The following is a 19700-nucleotide window of genomic DNA, read 5'->3' on the forward strand; positions in this document are numbered from 1 at the left end:
CTGGGTCATTGGCTGGGATTTTCCAGCCCCGTCATGGCAGGATCTGCAGTGGAGATGCGGCAGGCTAGCCAAAACGTTTGGCGGGACCTGATGATCCTGGCAGTGGGCAGGGCCTGAAAATCTCAGCCATTGTCTCTGAGTTCTGATTCAGTAAGTACGATTATGTCAGGTTGTTGCTTAAATTGTCTGTCAGAAAACTCTTCCAATTTTGGTACAAACCCCCAGATGTTGGTAAGGAGGACTTTGAGAGACGATGCTGGGTGGTCTGTCCAGTTTCATTTCTTTTGACTTTGTAGCATTTGGCATAACTGTGTAACTTGCTAGGCCATTTTAGAAGGATTTGAGAGTCAACCACACTTCTGTAAGTCTGGAGTCACATGTAGGCCAGATCAGATGGTAACAACAGATTTCCACCCAGAAAGGGCATTTGTGAACCAAGGTTTTTACAACAATCGATGATACTTTCATGCTCGCCGTTACTGGGGTTAACTTTTAATTCCAGATTCATCAATTAAGTGAATTTAAATTCTACCAGCTGCCATGGTGAGAATTGGACCTGTATCCCCAGAACATTAACCTGGGCCACTGGATTACCAGATTGCTGACATTTCCACTATACCACCACCTCCCAGGCTGAGCAAAATCATTTCAGATACAAAGATACAGTTTCACATATGAAACAAGTGACCCACCTTACTATATGTCAACAGTGCTTTGTAAGAGTAATCAGAAAATATAATTTAGTGTGCCAAGAACTTATTGGATGTAATTGATAGGAATTCAATAAATAAACATAAAACACCCCTTTAGAGTACACTAAAAAATGCCTTGACAATAGATTAGCTATATTCATGCAAAAGTGTGAGTCAACAGGCTCCAACATTTGTAGCTGTACATTTACTGTGGTAACCATGCAGATTTAATTTTTCAAAAATGAGATTTTCCCTTTCTTGTTCAGGTTCTCTTCCACCATCCCCTACACCATGTCACCAGTATTGCTCCTTTGTAAGAAATGTCATATTGAAATGCTCTTCATACTGGCCTCAAAACCACTGTGGACTATCACCAATATCAGAAAAACTTTGCATTTAGTTGCACTGCACTATGCTGCAGCTGGCAACACTTTTGAGTTTTATTCATCTTTTATATGTGAAAGGTAGGTCATCTCTCATACTACCATTAACAGGGATGTGAGGAAAAACTTTTTTATCCAGAGGGTGGTGACGGTCTGGAATGTACTGCCTGGGAGGATGGTGGAGGCGGGTTGACTCACATCCTTTAAAAAGTACCTGGATGAACACTTGGCACATCATAACATTCAAGGCTACGGGCCAAGTGCTGGTAAATGGGATTAGGTATGTAGGTCAGGTGTTTCTCATGTGTCGGTGCAGGCTCGATGGGCCGAAGGGCCTCTTCTGCACTCTGTGATTCTGTGAACTGTAAAGAGCTAAGCATCCATGCAATGTAGAAACATGAGCACATTCCTTAGATAATATCATCATCCTCAACACCTCTTTGTCATTTTGTCTATGACATCTTTTGGCTATCTCCACCTACCCAGCCCCCACCCACCCCCCGCCTTAAACCAGCTTATTTTTCACCTCTCTTCTATTTTTACTTAGTTCTGTTGAAGAGTCATACGGACTCGAAACGTTAACTGTGTTCCTCTCCGCAGATGCTGCCAGACCTGCTGAGTTTTTCCAGGCGTTTTTATTTTTATTTTTGTTTTAGAAACATGAGAATTGCTTTTCAAAGGGAGACAATCTTAAATAAGAAATTAAAGGCAAATATAGCAGTAGTTTGACATAAATAGTCCACATAATGTCACCAACCTGGGGAATGGTCTAGAAGATGCTGCAGAACCTAAAAAAGATCAAAAACATAAGGAATGAACAGCAATGTAAAGCTCCAGTAGCAGTTTTTAAAGACGTGGGCTTGCATAAAATCTACAGCACAGAAATAGGTCTAGCTGACTCAAATGATCCATGCCAGTGCTTATACTTCATGTGAGCTTCTACCCACCTAAATATTTCTTCTAACCCCTGTAGCCCTCTAGTCCTTTATCCCTTGTCTTAATCTGTGGGTGTGTCTTAATTGGATTAAAGCCAGCTAGTCTGGGTGCTTTGATGTGTAATAGTTTTGAGATGTAAGAGAGGTAGAGTGCATTTGCATTTTTTTGAATAGAGCATTCAAGAAGTGGGATGAAATCTGGCACCCAGCTAGCAGAGACCAAGCAATATGTTTATATTACTAATAAAATTGGTACTGTGAAAGGGGTTTTATTGTTAGAAGAGGTGGAGTTCAAAGAGGCCAGTGATACAATGAGAATTTACATTCAATGAGATGCGCTGGATATAACCGATAGCAGTTTCATGTGTGCAGGGCAGAGGCAATGTGAGATCAAAGCAGCTGTAAGCCTACAACTGTCTCCACAGGAACCAAAGTGAAAGGAACCTCATTTTGAATTTGTAAGGTGAAAATGCTTTGCCTGGTGTCTGGTTAAAAATCTATGGATTGCTGTTGCCCTAATGGAAATTAGTCTGGGAATTTGTTAAAAGTTATGATAGTAGTCATTTGTAGTCATGTACACGTGTTTAAACTGTTGTAACTTAATAAAGTATTTCATTTATATAAAACTTCTCGAGAACTGGCGGTCTGATTCCTGAATTTAGAGCTGCATCTCAAACATACCACTTAAAATATAGGTTATGACGTTTGTTTAAAGTTTCCCTCTGGGATTTTTAAATAATTCAGCTTTAGCAACTGCTGAATCATAACACCAACCGAGGAGGTTGATTAGTGGGGAACCATGTTCTCGCCTTCGCACCTGGTCATAACACATCTCACCCAAAACCCTCCCTCAGTATTGTACCAAATGGTTAGCCTGGATTATATGCTTAAGTCTCTTCAGAGGGGCTTGAACCATTACCTTCTGAGTTAGAAGCCACTAAGCCAAATCTGACAAATATGAGTCTTGCTGCCTTTAAGAATTATAAATACTTAACTTCTAAAACTGTAAGTTTATTTTTTTTTACTTTAAATTGTTAACATGTCACAAGTGAGGTTTGAGACTTAATGCTGATAACATCTAATTTAAAACTCTGATGCTTGTGTTTGTATCCTTTGATAGCTTCAACCCCCCTCTCCCCGCCAATCTTTCTCAGTAGCCATGTAAAGATTTACAATCCCATTCGTCACCCCCATCTTGTCTATTTATTCCACCCTGCTCTCTGGTGCAACCCACCCTTCGTTTCACTATTGGCAGCCATGCATTCATCTACCAAGTCCCTACAATTTGGCATTCTTTCTGTAAAACCCTATGTTGCTTTACCCTCGTTCTACCTTCCACACATCCCTGAAACCAAACTCTCTGAATAAGATCCTCTTAATATCTTCTTCTCTGGCTCAGCATCCTTTTTAATTATCCATTTGTGGAGCATCTTGGCATGTCATCTACATTAAAACACTTTGGTTGTTTGATATTTTCCTTCCAAATATACCAAAATTACAGGAACAATAGCAACTGAAGTACGAGGAAAATTGATGGAGACAGATGATTTAGGAGCATTGGTCAGGCAGTCCCATATTAATACTCACTTCCTCATAAAAATATCATACCTGTGATGTACTTGATGTACATGATGTACTCTTGTGCTCTGATGCTGGTTAAAATAAATATTTATAATTTGTTTCCTAAAAGCATTAAGAGCAAACCATTTGGGTAAATTTCCTTCTGGGAGATGGGTTGTGTGTCCTCCTGCTTGTCTGCTTTACAGGGTCAAAAATCTGGAACTCCCTTCCTATTAGCACCTACACATGTTGAACTGCAGTGGTTCAAGAAGGCAGTTCACCACCAACTTCTCAGGGTCAATTATGGGTGGGCAATAAATGCTGATCTAGCCAGCAATGTTCACACTCCATGAAAGAATAGAAAACATCATTTTAAAGAGCAACATACATAAATACAACTCTGGAAACCCTTTATAATTCATGTAATTTCTTTAAAAAAACGTTTACTCTGCATTCTTTGGATGAGTAAAAAAACTGTTAACTCCTTCCTGACTTGCTCCTCACCAGATTCCTATCACACTCTGTGCTCTCTATGACATTGTAAGAACATTTGTAATGATTTACTCTGGTGTTTCTAGTGTATTCTACCAGTTCTTTTACAAATAGCAAATAGAAGAAAATTTCACAAAATATTTGTTGCCACAAGACATACATATAACTAAATTATTCCCACAATGTGTTTATTTTGAAAAATCAGGCATTAGAATAAAAAATGCATTAAGGCCTCAGCTCTCTCATTAATCAATTAATATCACTAGTTTAAACACAATGCATTATATCAAAATATTAATATTATGCATTAACAACACTAAATTTTAATGATTTTATATTTTAATAACACTCCATTTTAATAAATCCACACTTTTATAACAATATATTTCAGTGTCAAATTTCACACCATGCATTGGCAGTATTAAGTTTTAATAATTACATCATGCCGTCTCAGTAACCACGTTAGTAACCTTTAAGATTTAATTTCGTAATTCTATACATTACCAATTTTGTAAAAGTTGTCGCCAAGTTGCAACTGACCGAAAAGTCTAAATTTCGAGTTGTTCACGAGTTTTCAGTATCGTTGATAAACTGCACTACCGAACTCCTGCAGTATCACGAGTACACTCCCTGTGAGTTCTCTGTTCCCGCACCTCAAGATCACATGTCACGGCTCATATCTCGACCCACGGGATCAGAGCCTGTACAATCGCCTGCAAGAAAATATCACATGCAACTGAAGGAATGTTTCACATCATCTTCTAGCCACATGATATTAAAGCAACAGGCTAGTCGGGAACAAAGGAATGAGCAGAAACAGCTTCGAGTGTAACAGAGAGCTGGGGGTTTGATGTACACAAGGGAGCTCAGAGCTGGGGGTTTGATGTACACAAGGGAGCTCAGAGCTGGGGGTTTGATGTACACAAGGGAGCTCAGAGCTGGGAGTTTGATGTACACAAGGGAGCTCAGAGCTGGGGGTTTGATGTACACAAGGGAGCTCAGAGCTGGGGGTTTGATGTACACAAGGGAGCTCAGAGCTGGGAGTTTGATGTACACAAGGGAGCTCAGAGCTGGGAGTTTGGTGTACACAGGGGAACAGCAGAGTGGGTCTAAATATAGGCATTGTGAAAGGTTACTGGGAACCAAGCACAAACATTCAGGATTTGTCTTCTGTGATCACATCAGCTGAACATTCAAAGAATGGAAACCTTTCTGACTGATGAATATGATTGGCTGTTGCCAGGGAGCTCTCAAGGTCACATGTGCGCAGTCAATAGCCCCTTGCACTTGTGGGAAACATGAGACTGCAGCAAATCCCAATGTGCTTGCAGCCTGTCTTTCAAGCAGAATTGGATAAAATGGTGTGCTCTCCTAAACAAGGCATCTGTCACCTTCCGTATGCACTTGTGTGTCACTAACTGGGGGGGTGCTGCACAGTGGAGCCCTGGAAGGAGCCACTGGCAAAGAAGCTTAAGGCAGCGGTGACCTACAATGCCACCAGCATGGGATTGCCTCTAATTCATTGTGGCCGCAGGTCATCGTGGAGAAGCTGTCAGATGTGTGCACCATAATCCAGGACATTCTAATGTGCCTCCAGCATTGCCTTTTACTCATCTGCACTTAACTGCAGCGCCTACAGTGCACCCATGGTCAGGCCAATGCTCGCCAGCATCCTGACCTTCTTGAGGCCCCAGTGACTCTTGCTGCTCAGGACATTATTCCTTCTGGCTGCGTGTCAACCTGTGATGGAACCTCCTCCTCTTCTGGATGAGGGCTGTAGAAAGATAGGTGTCACCTGGAGCCTTTCATTATTTAGGCCTCAGTGGATCAGTGAAAAAAAATTGCAGTAATCAGTTGCACTGAACATATTCCATTCAGGTTTGTCACCATCTTAGAGCTACCAAGCCAGTACTAAGCCCTGTACCTGGTTTCTGTCTAGACATGGCATCCCCACCCTATCCCTTCCAGGTGAAGGACGTCCTGGAGGACCAGAGATAGGTGTTCCTCCTGTTCATACATGACTGTACATGAAGGCTCTTTGATCAGGCTGCTGAGAGCCATGTGTGAGAACCCTCCCTCTGACACTATTCAGCCTGTCTCCACTACCCTCGAGGCTCTATCGAGAGGCCATTGCTTTGGCAGCATAGAAAGATTAACCAATGAGCCCTTGTCAGGCATGATTATTCACCCAGGGGGATAGGGGTTTGGAGTGGGGAGTTTGGTGCCATCCAGCTGAGCCCCTTGAAGGAATCCCGCCTCCCTCCCTCCCTGCATTTGCTAGCAGCAGATGGCAAATGGCACAGAATGAACAGCAGCTCCAGACCTTGCTGGGGTCTTGATGTTATGAGACCCATGAGGCTGGAACAAACCTGCTGTGGTGTGGGCTTCAGCATCTTTTCTTTAGGCAGTCCCTTGGGGTCAAGGATGGCTTGCTTCCACACTAAAATAAGTTCGCAGGTGATTGAAGAGTCCAATGAATGGTCCACAGTCTCTGCAACAAGTGGGGCAGAAGGTGGTAGGAGGAACAGGTGGGTGGGGTGCCCAGGTTGCCACGCCCTCCTTTCACTGCCAGTGCTTGGCTTCAGCTAGCCCTTAGTGATGAGACTCGAGGTGTTCAGCTCCTTCCCAGATGCTTTCCCTCCACTTCAGGCGGTCGTGGGCCAAGGATTCCCAGATGTGGGTGGACATGTTACACTTTTTCAAGGAAGCTTTGAGGGTGTCCTTGAAGTGTTTCCTCTGCCCTCTTGGGGCTCACTTGCTGTGTCAAAGCTCTGAGCAGCTTGCTTCAGGGATCTCGTGTCAGGCATGTGGAGGAAGTGGGCTTCACCATAGACAGGAGAACACAACCAATCATGGTTCTCAACCCGTTGCTTCATAATTATTAGGGTATCTCTTTAGCCGGCCAATTATGCTGACTTTGAACTCCACCCACCTGAAAAGGTCCTCCTCCCACTTCAAGGGATCACAGTTTCAGAGGGGCAACATTGCATAGAATCCCAAAATGGTGCCTGTGACATTCGAGACTCACTCTACCACTACCTATCACCTACTAACTTCCCCCACCACCCTTGACCCACCCAATGTAACGATTCCTCTCCCCTCTGTCAACCTTGAACCTCCCCCGTTACCATTGCACATATAACCATCACCCTCCTCATGCCTTCTCTCCCCTCTGAGCCTACACCTGTTATTGTCCCCGTGCTTACCCTGACCCTGAGCCGTACCATTATCCGAGCTACTTTTCTCATCCATTTCTGTGAGCCCCTGCCCCCCATGAAACCTTCAGCTACCGGACTATCACTCTAGACCTCCCACTCTACTGCATCCTGCTCTCCCCCTCATTGTGACTGTTCCTTCCGCTGCACTGTACGCTTAGTTCAACCCGAGGACGCTAACATAGATAGCACAGACCCCACTCTCTAAGACCATCTCTCTCCCAATCTCCCTGCCCAAACAAACCCTCCCCCACCCAACCACAGGACCCCCAGGTCCCAACAAGGAAGGCCCTTCCCTCCATCCCACATCCCTGTGGCCTCGCTTTCCCTCCCTGCCTTCTTCCCTGCCCCAGACAGTCTGTTTTCCTTTCGCAGGCAGCCTCCTTCTCTTCCACGCTTACCCTGCCTCCCATATCTAGCCTTTGCCCAGCTGGTCCTACCGGTACCTGATCTGAGTCAAGAGGCTGAGATTTGTGAGTGGTCCCCAAGAAAGCCAAAGCAACGTCTACTCACTTCAAAGTCATGGAAGAAGTCAAGCTTGCCAGGTGCAAGCCACTTATATACAGTCATAAATGTGAATATTCTAATTTCTCACTGGTAGGGAACTTAATTTGGAGGGGGAACGTAATTCCAGCGAACTGGCCTTTTAATAAGCATGCATGACATGCTAATGCATGCAAAAGGGCTTCCCACCACTGTTCGTCAGGAAGCTTGACCTGCCTTTAAGGTCCCAAGAACTTAATTGTTAAACTTCACCCCATCATCAGGAAACTGATTTTTGGCCTCACGCCAAATTAAGTTCCCCTGGCCACAAAACTTATCATGGCTGGTGGGATTGGAAAATTCCACTCATTGCTAGTAAGGTCAGCATTCCTTGACCATCCATTGCAACCATTGAGAAGGTAGGTGATGATGAAACTTGCTCTGAACTGCTACAGACCAGTGGCGAAAGTGCTCCGACAATGTTACCAGGTGAGGGAGTTTCAGGATTTTGATTCAATTATGAAGAAGAAACAGCGAAATGTGTTCAGGGCAGGATGGTGTATGACATGAAGGGGAACTTGAAGGTTATGTTCCTTCGTGCCACGCTAGGTCAAATGCTGCCTTAATGTCAAGGGCAGCCTTTAGAATTCAGTTTGTGTCAATATTTGGGCCAAGATTTAAATAAAATCTGTACCTGAGAGGCCCTGGCAGAATGCAAAGTAAATATCACTTGGTAACCACAGTTGATGACTCCTTCCATCATTTTGTTGATTATAAAGGATGATCGGGCATTAATTGTCCAGGTTGCATTTGTCATGCTTCTTGTGCCCATGTTATTTATATCTCCTCCATTGATACTTCCTTCCACCCACAATGGTTCTTGCCAGACTTACAGTAGAATCTGTAAATGTCCACACTGTTGCTGCCCATTTGTTAATTCTGTTGTGAGGCCTGAACCATGTTAAGGCCCAAACCTCCAGTGATGGATCCACCAAGCTGTTCACGCCAAACTGATGAACCTCCATAACTTGATTGGTTAGAGGGGATCTTGAAAACACAAGAAAGGGTGATATTGAAAGGTGGGTTGGGTCAAAGAAATTTGAAAGGGAAGAAGGGCCTATAGGAGTATTGGTATCCAAGAGTTGTTCAAGTTTGTGATCTTTGACACCTGAAAGGAAGAAAAAATGTTTCAAGCTATTGCACCAGACGAGGTTCACCAGATGGGTGAAATGGAGCTGTGGACTAGGATAGCTTTAAGATAGGGTGAGTCGATTCTTCTGAAGAGAGTCTGTCAATGCCATGTATGTGGTGATACATGGCAATGAGTGTGATTCTCAGGATTTCGCAAGAGCAATGATTCAAGGAATATCTTGGAGATATCTATGTTTGTGGGTTGTTCTCAAACATGATGGTCAGCATGGATTTGTTAAAGGAAGGTCTTGCCTCACAAATTTGATTGAATTCTTTGAGAAAGTGACAAGAAGGGTTGATGAAGGTAGTGCAGTAGATGTTGTGTACATGGATTTTAGCAAGGCATTTGACAAGGACCCACATGGGAGGTTGGTCAGGAAAGTAAAAGCCCATGGGATTCAGGGTAATGTGGCAAACTGGATAAAAGGTTGGCTTTGTAATAGGAAACAAAGGGTAATGGTCAATGGATGCCCTTGCGAATGGAAAGTTGTCTCAAGTGGTGTTCCACAGGGCTCGGTGTTGGGACCCTTGCTGTGTGTGTTATATATTAACGATTTGGATGTGAACGTGGGGGGCACGATTGGGAAATGTGCAGATGACACAAGATTGGCCGAGTAGTGGATAGTGTAGAGGATAGCCATAATCTCCAAAATGATATAGATGGGTTGGTGGAATTGGCGGTAAAGTGGCAGATGGATTTTAACATAGAGAAGTGTGAAGTCATACATTTAGGGAGGTCAAACAGTTACAGGGATTACAAAATAAATGGGAATATACTAAGAGGGGTAGATGAAGTGAGAGATCTTGGTGTACAAGTACACAGGTCCCTGAAGGCAACAGTTCAAGTAGACAAGGTTGTAAAGAAGGCATATGGAATGCTCTCCTTCACTGGCAGAGGTATAGAAGATAAAAGTAAGGATATAATGTTGGAATTGTATAAAACACTGGTGAGGCCACAGCTGGAGTATTGTGTGCAGTTCTGGTCACCACATTACAGGAAGGACATAATAGCTCTGGAGAGAGTGCAGAGGAGGTTTACAAGAATATTGCCTATTTTAAAGGCGTAATAATATTTTTAAAGCTTTTGTTGTTGTAAACATTGTAACGTTAATGATAAAAAGCCTCTTAATTTCCTGTTTTTCCTGCAGGCAATGCAATCAACATTGATGGTGTACCTGGAAAATAAGCAACCATAGCCTAGGTTCCATCCTGAAAGTTGTAAGAATTTTTGCTCAAGTTGCCTTCTTAATATTTAGATTTAGAGGAACTTTGAGTTCAGGAATAAAGTTATTATGATGCAACAAAGCACCATGACTACTTCCACTCACAGCTGTACCCTACCCCACAACCACTTCCCCTGAAGGCTGCGATCCTTTAGTACTCCAAATGTTCCTTCATCCAGGGGACCCTTAAAAGCAAGCTTTGCAGAAATTTTGCTCTCAACACATTCCAGAAGACATCACCAGAAAGTAATCAGAGTTGAAGCCCTAACTGATTTCCCTCACTTTGGGCTTCCTAATTGGCACTGAATACCAAGTTCTGACAGAGGGTTGATCAGCTGAGATCAGACAGAAACACAAGAACTCCCTTTGTTGTATAGCTTAGTGTCCCTTACATGCACACTCAAGGCAGCTGTACTGTCATAGTCTTGTTTCCCGTACCAACAAAAATGAAAATAAAGAACTGTATTTCTGTAGTAACTTCCACAACCTCAGGATGTCCCAAAGCACTTCACAGTCAATTAAGTAATTTGAGGTGTTGTAACATGGGAAATGTGACAGCTAATTTGTGCACAGCAACTCCCACAAAGAGCCATGGAGTAAATGACCAGATTATCGTTGCCCCCTGGTTATTAACCTCTCTGCTATTGAAATAGACCTTTCCATATCTAGGCCCCTTATAATTGTATATGCCTCAATTAAATCACCCCTTAGTCTCCTCGGTTCCAAAGAAAACAATACCAGTCTATCCAATCTTTCCTCAGAGCCAAAATTCTAAAATCTTGGCAGCATCCTCATAAATCTCCCCTGCAACATCTTGAATATGATCAATTCCTTTCTGAAAAGTGGTGACCAGAACACAATGCGATACTCTAGCTGTAGCCTAACTAGTGTTTAATACAGTTTAAGCAGAACCTCCCTGATCTATATTCTATATTTCATCTAATAAAGGAATCTATCCCTATGCCTTCTTAACCATCGTAATTACCTGTACCTATACATTCCTCAGTGACCCACCATTTACTATGTATTCCTTTGCTTTGTTTGTCTTCCCCAAATGCAAAATCTTGTACTTCTCTGGATTGAATTCCATTTACCATTTTATACCATAGGTGGCAGGCCTTGATAGTGTCTACACTGAGAGGTTGCTTCCCCTGGCTAGGGAATCTAAAACACGGTGTCACAGCCTCAAGGTAAGGGGTTGAACATTTGGGACTGAGATGAGGAGAAATTTCTTACCTCAGGTTTATTAATCTTTGGAATTGTCTACGCAAGAGGGTTGTGGATGCTCCATCATTGAATGTATTCAAAACAAAAACAAAAATACCTGGAAAAACTCAGCAGGTCTGGCAGCATCTGCGGAGAGGAGCACAGTTAACGTTTTGAGTCTGTGTGACTCTTTAACAGAACTAAGGAACAATAGAAAAGAGGTGAAATATAAGCTGGTTTAAGGAGGGGGGGGGGGTGGTGGGACAAGAAGAGCTGGATAGAGGGCCAGTGATGGGTGGAGATAACCAAAAGATGACACAGAAAAAGACAAAGAGGTGTTGAAGGAATGTGCTAATTAAGGGTAGAAAGCAGGACGAGCAAGTTACAGATAGCCCTACAGGGGGTGGGGTAGGGTGAAGGAATCGAATAGGCTAAAAGGTAGAGATAAAACAATGGATGGAAATACATTTAAAAATAATGGAAATAGGTGGGAAAAGAAAAATCTATATAAATTATTGGAAAAAACAAAAAGGAGGGGGGAAAATCGGAAAGGGGGTGGGGATGGAGGAGAGTGTTCATGATCTAAAATTGTTGAACTCAATATTCAGTCCGGAAGGCTGTAAAGTGCCTAGTCGGAAGATGAGATGCTGCTCCTTCAGTTTGAGTTGAGCTTCCCTGGAACAATGCAGCAAGCCAAGGACGGACATGTGGGCAAGAGAGCAGGGTGGAGTGTTGAAATGGCAAGCGACAGGGAGGTCTGGGTAATGCTTGCGGACAGACCGAAGGTGTTCTGCAAAGCGGTCACCCAGTCTGCGTTTGGTCTCTCCAATGTAGAGGAAACCGCATTGGGAGCAACGAATGCAGTAGACTAAGTTGAAGGAAGCGCAAGCGAAATGCTGCTTCACTTGAAAGGAGTGTTTGGGCCCTTGGATGGTGAGGAGAGGACAGTGAATGTATTCAAGACTGGGATTGCCAGGTCTTTGAGTGAGAGGACCCGGAGACAGTAACCAGCACCCACCTAAAAGAGCGAGTAAAAAGAGGACTTGGAGACAGTAACCATCATCTTGAAGAGCAAGTGAAAAGAGGACTCAAAGACTCAGATAATCTCTTTGTTTAGAACATATAGGGCAGAATTTTAAGTCCCGTGGACAGGCAAACGCCCGATCCAATCGGGAGTAAGATAGTGTGCAGTGAGGTCGGGCGAGTGCCTTGACGTCATTGTGCACTCACGTGATATTTCACTCGATGGGTGCAAGCGGGTGCTGGAGTGGCGCCCGTCATTAATTAAATGGTCACTTAAGGCCCTTAACAGTCCAATTGACTGTGATTTTTCCTTGCCCGTGAGATTTTCTGCTCATCAACATTTTCACAAAACTCAACCAAGGGCAGGATAAAAAGGATCAGCAGCATTGCCAGTGTGAGTAGTGAGTAGTTTTGGAGATAGTTTGCTGTTGGTTGCTTATTGGTACTTGGCAGCTTCATCAGGGCTTCATTCTTAGCATTTCCAGGCTTCATTTCAGGACTCATTGCTGCCTGCCAGACCCCGGGAAAATTCAGACCATGTGAACTCTTCCAGGTATGAGACAGCCTTCCTTTACCCTGGTAAGAGGAAGAGGGGGCAGAAGGGAAAGGAGGCCAGCTGTCCTCATGCAGCTTCCAGGGCAGGGACCTGTAGGAGAAGAGGCGCAGGACAAGGGGCGCAGGGCCAGCAAGTGGTCCAAAGCAGAAGGAGCTGCAGAAGATGCCACTATCCTGCTGCTAGGGTTCACAAGCGGTGATGCAGCTACCTCAATGTGTCTGAGGTACAATGCCGAAGGAGTCTCCGCCTCTCAGGGGAGAGCATGACCCCCATTTGCCAGATGATTGGGCCTGAGATCAGCTCCGACTGTATGGGTGGACACCCCATGCCAGAGGCTCTGAAGGTCACAGTGGCTCTTAACTTCTATGCCTCGGGCTCTTTCCGGGGGTCAGCGTGGGATCTGTCTGGAGTCTCCTAATCAACTGTCAACAGTTGTGTCAAGCTGGTGACAGAAGCTCTGTTCAATTGTGCACTGACCTTTATTCACTACTGTATGGTCAAGGCCAGCTGGGCTGAGCGAGCCAGAGGCTTTGCGGTGATTGTTGAGTCCCCCCGCGTTCAGGGTACAATCGCCTGCACACAAATGGTCATCAAGGCGCCAGTGGGTCAGCCGGGTGCCATTGTGAACACGAAGAGATTCCACTCCATGAATGTGCAGATATTGTGTGACCACAGGATGCAGATTCTGCAAGTCTGTGCAAGGTACCCAGGCAGCTCCCATGTCAGGTACATCCAGAGAGACTCCCAGGTGCTGAGGCTCTTCAGTGCACCAGCCTGACTGGATGGATGGCTGCTGGGTGACAAGGGCTATCTGTTGAAGAGGTCACAGAGTCATAGGGCAGAATTTTGCCCTTGGTGGGCATGCGGGCCCCATCGGCTCGGCGGTGGATGGACAGCCGACCCCTGCCGCCGAAACGGGGCCTGCCGCCATTTTGAATGGGCAGGCCAATTAAGGCCCACCCAGTGGCCTGCCCAACAGGAAGCTATGCGCTTCCTGTGCGGGGTGTTGGGGGAGGAGGGAATCCCCAGCTGTCAAAGTGCGCTCTTTGCGTGACACTGCTCCCTGAGACTAAGTGGTGTCTCAGGGAGATTAGTGACAGTGTACAAAATTGAAAAAATAGAAAAATAAAAATATTATTAACATGTCCCCCTCATGTGACAATGTCACATGAGATGGGACATGTTAATAAAAACGACATAAGCCAGTGGTTAAGGTTTCATGTATTATCAGGAGCCCACTGGGGCTCCTGGCCTGCCCGCCAGCCTTAAAGGTGGACGGGCAGGTCTTTAATTACTTTAATTAGCCTGTCAATTGCCTTAATTGGCCATTGACAGGTCGGTGGGCGGACAGCTGATTTTGCTGTCAGCCCGCCTTCCTAAAAATTTAAAGGGACCGGGATGATATCATTCCTCCTGACATCATCCAGCATCATTTTCCTGTCGGCGAGCATGCCCTGTCCCCAAATCGCCGACGAGAAAATTCTGGCCATAGAGTTATACAACACAGAAACAGGCCCTTCAGCCCATCGTGGCTCATGACGTCTCTCCACCACCCAAGAACGGAGGCAGAGAAGTGTTACAATACAAGTCATGCCTCCACAAGGGCAGTGATAGACAGGACCATAGGTCTTCTCAAGATGTGCTTCCAATGCCTGGGCTGTTCAGGAGGAGCACCACAATACCCCCCAAAGCGGGTGTCACTGATCATGGTCACATGCTGCACACTCCACAATCTGGCACTGGCAAGGGGGGACACAATGGAGGAAGAAGATCTTGGCCCAGCTCCACAGGCCACAGATGATGGCTCCAGTAGTGAGTCCGAAGAGGAACATAGTGAGGAGAACACTGAGGGTGTGGAGGCAGACCTCGGTAACCTCCAGGGAGGTAGGGATGCCGTAATCCAACGCTCTTTCAGCTAAGCTACCAAAGATCAGCTTCAAACGCATGCCAGGGCTGCCTCCTCCATCCTGGATGTCTGAAAGGATCCTTTCATTTGAACACAAAGAAAACTCAGTGCCTGTGCAATAAAGTTCAGAGCCACCTACGTCCAGCATTACACACTGGCGTCCCCTGCACCATTGAAATAAAAAGGTGAAGCATACTCAGGCCATGACGACAAAAACACAATTTATGTCATTCTGACAGTTCAATAATCTTAACAGAAACGTTTCTGGTATTCAACATCAGACCAGTATACATAAAATAATCAAAAATGAACATAAAATCACCTGTGACCTGTCCCTCTTATGCTCATGGTACCTTTAACTTACATTTACTATGTCTAGGTTCTCACCCCTCGCTGGCACTGACATTGGAGACAGCCTGCTGACTCTGCTGTCTTGTTGGCCTTGATGAACTTGGCGGTCATCCTCTGCCCAGTGGAGCCTGTGCTGGCCCTGCCTGGGAGGGAGTGGCCAATACCACGGCTGGCATCTCCCCAGTCGCTGCAGCTCATTAGGTACCACGGTCGTTGGCGGAGGGATGGTGGAGCTGCTGTCATCATCCAGAGTGCCCCCTGAAAGGACCCCGCAGAGACGACAAGCAGCTCCTGCGCCAACATGAGGACGTGCTGGACCTCCCTGCACACCCTTGATGGACGGACACCTAGCTGGGATATTGGGTGCCCCATCCATCTCCCACACTGACAGTGACCACCTAAAGTTAGTGCATGTGTGAGAGATTGCAGATCCGAGCGCAACCCCAGGAATCCCTGATTCTGTCCCTGGAGCTGCCTCTCCATGAGAGTTGCCACCCTCTCAATGGAGGAGGCAGTGCGCTTGGCCATGATGGTCAATGCAGTGCTTATGCTCCGCATGGACTCCTCTATCAGGGAGACCATGGCATACAGACCCCCATGGATCTCCGCCAGATCCTCCCGCACATCCCACTGGACATCCAGCATCTGCCGCCTAATGGATGACTCCAGAGGCTCATCATCAGCCTTTGACTGAGTATTGTCCTGGTCTCCAGCAGTCCGCCGACTGCCAGCGCCCTGGCACTCTCTGCCTCCGCCTGCACCTCAAGCGATTGTGAAGCGTGCTCACCAATGTGCACTGAGATACTAGCTGCCGTGCTAATGCCCACTGAGATGCTGGTTTGTGTACTGGTGCCTGCTTCAGAGAGCGGGTGAGACGCAGGTGCAAATGATGCCCAGTGTGTCAGGTTGGCTCTTCAGGGTCCAGAGAGCGAATGCCTGCTGGTGAAACTAAAAGGGACAAGGAGGACATGCCATTAGTTAAAGTCATCACACTGTCACTGTGCATGCCAGGCACCCTGGTGAGACAATGGAGATCTGCGTCATGGTGCCCTCATCTTCCAATGATCAGTGGGGACTCCAGGTTTGAGGCTCACATCAATGAAGAGGCTACACTAGAATAGTTGCACAAGCCCATATTCTTACCTCTGTGCACTGCACTCTTACCTTCGTCTGGCACCCCCGCCTCTCCACACCCGGTTGCAACTGAGGGTCTTGAGCTCCAGGGTCTTTTGTTTATATCTCAAGAGGTTTAGGAGGCTAGTGGGGCCTCTGCTGGTCCGTGGCCTTTCTATATTGTTGTGGAACACCTTCCCCTGAAGCAACAGAGGAGCATTAATTAGTCCACTCACTACCTGCAGCGCCATTGCAGCCTGGCCAACCCCAGCTGAGGAGCACCTCACTGGGCACATCCAAGTCGTGGCCCTCGAGCTGCAAAGCACTCAGTCTAAGCAGCCAGGGCCTCACCCAATTGGCTGGCTCTGGCATGACTGGAAGTTGGCACTCAGACTCTAGCACCCCTGAGGTCCATGGGGGTCCACGAGACCTTAACACAGCTGCACACTTACCGATGCCAACATGGTACTCGTCCTTCCTGAGTGCAACAGGTCATTGAATCGCTTCCGGCACTGCACCCAGGAGTGCCGCACCACATCACAGCTCCTGACCGGCGCTGCCATCTCCTCCCATGCCCTTTTGGTGAGGTGCGGTGGCCTCCTCCTCCCATCCCTGGGGACAAGGGTGTCCCACCTGGCAGCCACCTCCTCCAGGAGGATGCCAAGACATTCATCAGAGAAGCAGGGGACAGAGTGCCCACCCGACCTGCCAACCCACCTGCCATGTTCAGCAGCACTCGGGTCCATAGTATTGGCTCTGTGGCAGCCCTCCAGGGGCTGCATAGGTCACTTTTAAGCAGGTCACTGGCCATTGACCCGGTGGCTGACAGGCCCCCAGCCCTGCTCAGCCCTTCCTGGCCAGTGCAGAACAGCATTTCACGTGGGCAGGCCTTAATTGGCCGGCCAGTGTGAAATTGTGGTCGGGGCCTGAACATGGGTGCCAGTCCGTTTCGCAGCCACTCCCAGGCCTGCCCGCCGAGTCCACCCAACAAAGGGAAAGCCCTGCCCATAAATTCAGACATTCTCAGCGCCACTGGCACAGAGTGTGTGTCCTTAATGGAGGGTGCAGGTTTGATGAGCTGAGGAAGTTCGGTGAGGAAGGGAGGGAGGTGCTCCTTTGCTTTTTCTAACCCTTTCACCACGTAGGAACTAATTCTTGCACTGCTACAGGGGAAGAAGCTAGCTGCTTGGTGAATATCTGGTATGTTGTCAAGGTCTATTATATTCCCAAGGTTTAAAATAGTACAGGAATATGTTATAAGATCAATAAATATATAAAGAAAATAAATAATTAAATAAAATGATTAAATAATTAATTAAAGCACAGAGGTATGGCAGGGCAGGCGATTTGCCACGGCTGCAGCTTGTGGGACCTCCTGGATACCAGTGTTATCCAGGCCAAGCATGTCTGTGGCTTGAGGAACTTCGGCTCAGAGTCATTGAGCTGCAGACTCTGTGACACATCAGGGAGGGGGAAAGTTACCTGGATGCTTTGTACCGGGAGGCAGTCACACCCCTTAGGATTGGGGCTTCTGATTTGGAAGATGGTCAGGGACAGGAGGGTGTGACTGCAGCTGAGGCAGGTAAGGGAACCCAGAGGGTAGGAGTGTGAGCCTCTGCAATTGTACAATGGGCTTGAGGTTCTTTCAACTTGTTTGGATGAGGCTGCAGGGTGGATGAACAAACTGACCATGGCCCCATGGTACAGGAGGCTATTCAAGTGGGGGGAGCAAAAAGGAATGTAGTGGTAGTATGGGACAGTATAGTGAGGGGGATTGAAACTGTTCTCTGTAGCAAGGAGAGAGAGTCCAGATGGCTGTGTTGCCTGCCCGGTGCCAGGGATCAAATTTGGGAAAATGTGGTAAACCAAAGGATACAGACAAGGGCAAGGGAGTAAGGTAATATCATGGGAAATGATAAACAGATTGTGACAGGAAGGGACATAGTAAATCAGCAGATAAAAATAATAAAAGGACAAAACTAAAGGCACTATATCTAAATTCATGTAACAATTGAAACACAACAGGTGAATGATAGTGCAAATAGAAATAAATAAGTCCAATCTGATAGCCATTACAGAAACATGGCTACAGAATGATATAGTTTGGGACCTGGATATTGTAGGGTACATGATGTTTAGGAAGGAGAGAAAGTGAAGAAAAGGTAGATGGGTGGCTCTATTAATTAATGATAGTACAATAGACAGGGATGACCTAAGTTCAGGAAATCAGAATGTAGAAGAATAAAAGCAAAATCATACGGATGCTAGAAATCTGAAATAAAAACAGAAAATGCTGGAAAAACTCAGCAGGCCTGACGGCATCTGTGGAGAGAGATACAGAGTTAACATTTCGAGTCCGTATGGCCCTTCTTCAAAGCTAAAGAGAAGTAGAAATGTGACGAAATTTATACTGTTTAAGAGGGCGTGGAGCAAGTGATGGTGGATAGAAGGCCAGTGAAAGGCGTGGGCTAAGGAGAGATTGACAAAGATGTCATGGACAGAAAGACAAAGTGAGTGTTAATGGTGGTGGTGAACGCTAGAGAAGGTGCTGAGAGTGGCATAAAGGTAAGGAAACAGAATGTGTTAATAGTGGAACAAGGGTCAGCACTCTGTGAAAGAACAGCATGGAACAAGTAACAGATGGTCCTTTTGTGGGTGGGGTGGGGGAAGGGGCGGTAGTTGGGGAAAAGGTTAGAAAAGGGGGATAAAAAGGGGGATAAAACAATGAATTAATCAAAAAATAATAAAAAAAATAAAAGTGAGTAGCTAAAATGTAAAAATAAAATTTAAAAAGGGGGAGGAACAAAGGGGTTAAGATAGAGGAGAGAGTTCATGATCTGAAGTTGTTGAACTCAATGTTAAGTCTGGAAGGCTGCTAAGTGCATAGTTGGAAGATGAGGTGCTATTCCTCCAGTTTTCGCTGAACTTCACTGGAACAATGCAACAGGCCAAGGACGGACATGTGGGCATAAGAGCATTTCTGTTGAAATGGCAAGTGACAGGGAGGTCTGGGTCATGCTTGTGGACAGACTGAGGATGTTCCACAAAGCAGTCACCCAGTCTGCGTTTGGTTTCTCCAATGTAGAGGAGACTGCATTGGGAGTAGCGAGTGCAGTAGACTAAATTGAGGGAAGTACAAGTGAAATGCTGCTTCTCTTGAAAGGAGTGTTTGGGTCCTTGGACGGTGAGGAGGGGAGAAGTAAAGGGTCAGGTGTTGCATCTTCTGCGGTTGCATTGGAAGGTGCTGTGGGAAGGGGATGATGTATTGGGGGTGATGGAGGAGTGGGGACCAGAGTGTCCCAGAAGTAATGGTCCCTATGGAATGCTGATGGGGTGGGGTGAGGGGAAGATCTGTTTGGTGGTGGCTTCAT

At 46.0% G+C, this 19700-nt stretch overlaps 1 protein-coding gene across 6 annotated transcripts in view; it reads right to left on the reverse strand.

Moving 5' to 3' along the window:
• Window positions 1-4688, reverse strand: part of LOC121285236 (rab effector MyRIP-like) — a 209050-nt gene extending 204362 nt beyond the window's left edge. For 5 of the 6 annotated variants that reach the window (XM_041201602.1, XM_041201599.1, XM_041201600.1 and 2 more), the window contains exons 1-2: window positions 4567-4688; window positions 1833-1863 (exon numbers count right to left, since the gene is read on the reverse strand). The gene's annotated coding sequence lies outside the window, so the exon portion shown is untranslated. The remainder of the gene's footprint in view (window positions 1-1832; window positions 1864-4566) is intronic. The other variant, XM_041201597.1, reaches the window with a different exon arrangement.
• Between the last annotated feature and the right edge of the window lie 15012 nt (window positions 4689-19700).

The sequence above is a fragment of the Carcharodon carcharias genome, chromosome 12, assembly GCF_017639515.1.
Source record: "Carcharodon carcharias isolate sCarCar2 chromosome 12, sCarCar2.pri, whole genome shotgun sequence".
NCBI lineage: Eukaryota > Metazoa > Chordata > Chondrichthyes > Lamniformes > Lamnidae > Carcharodon > Carcharodon carcharias.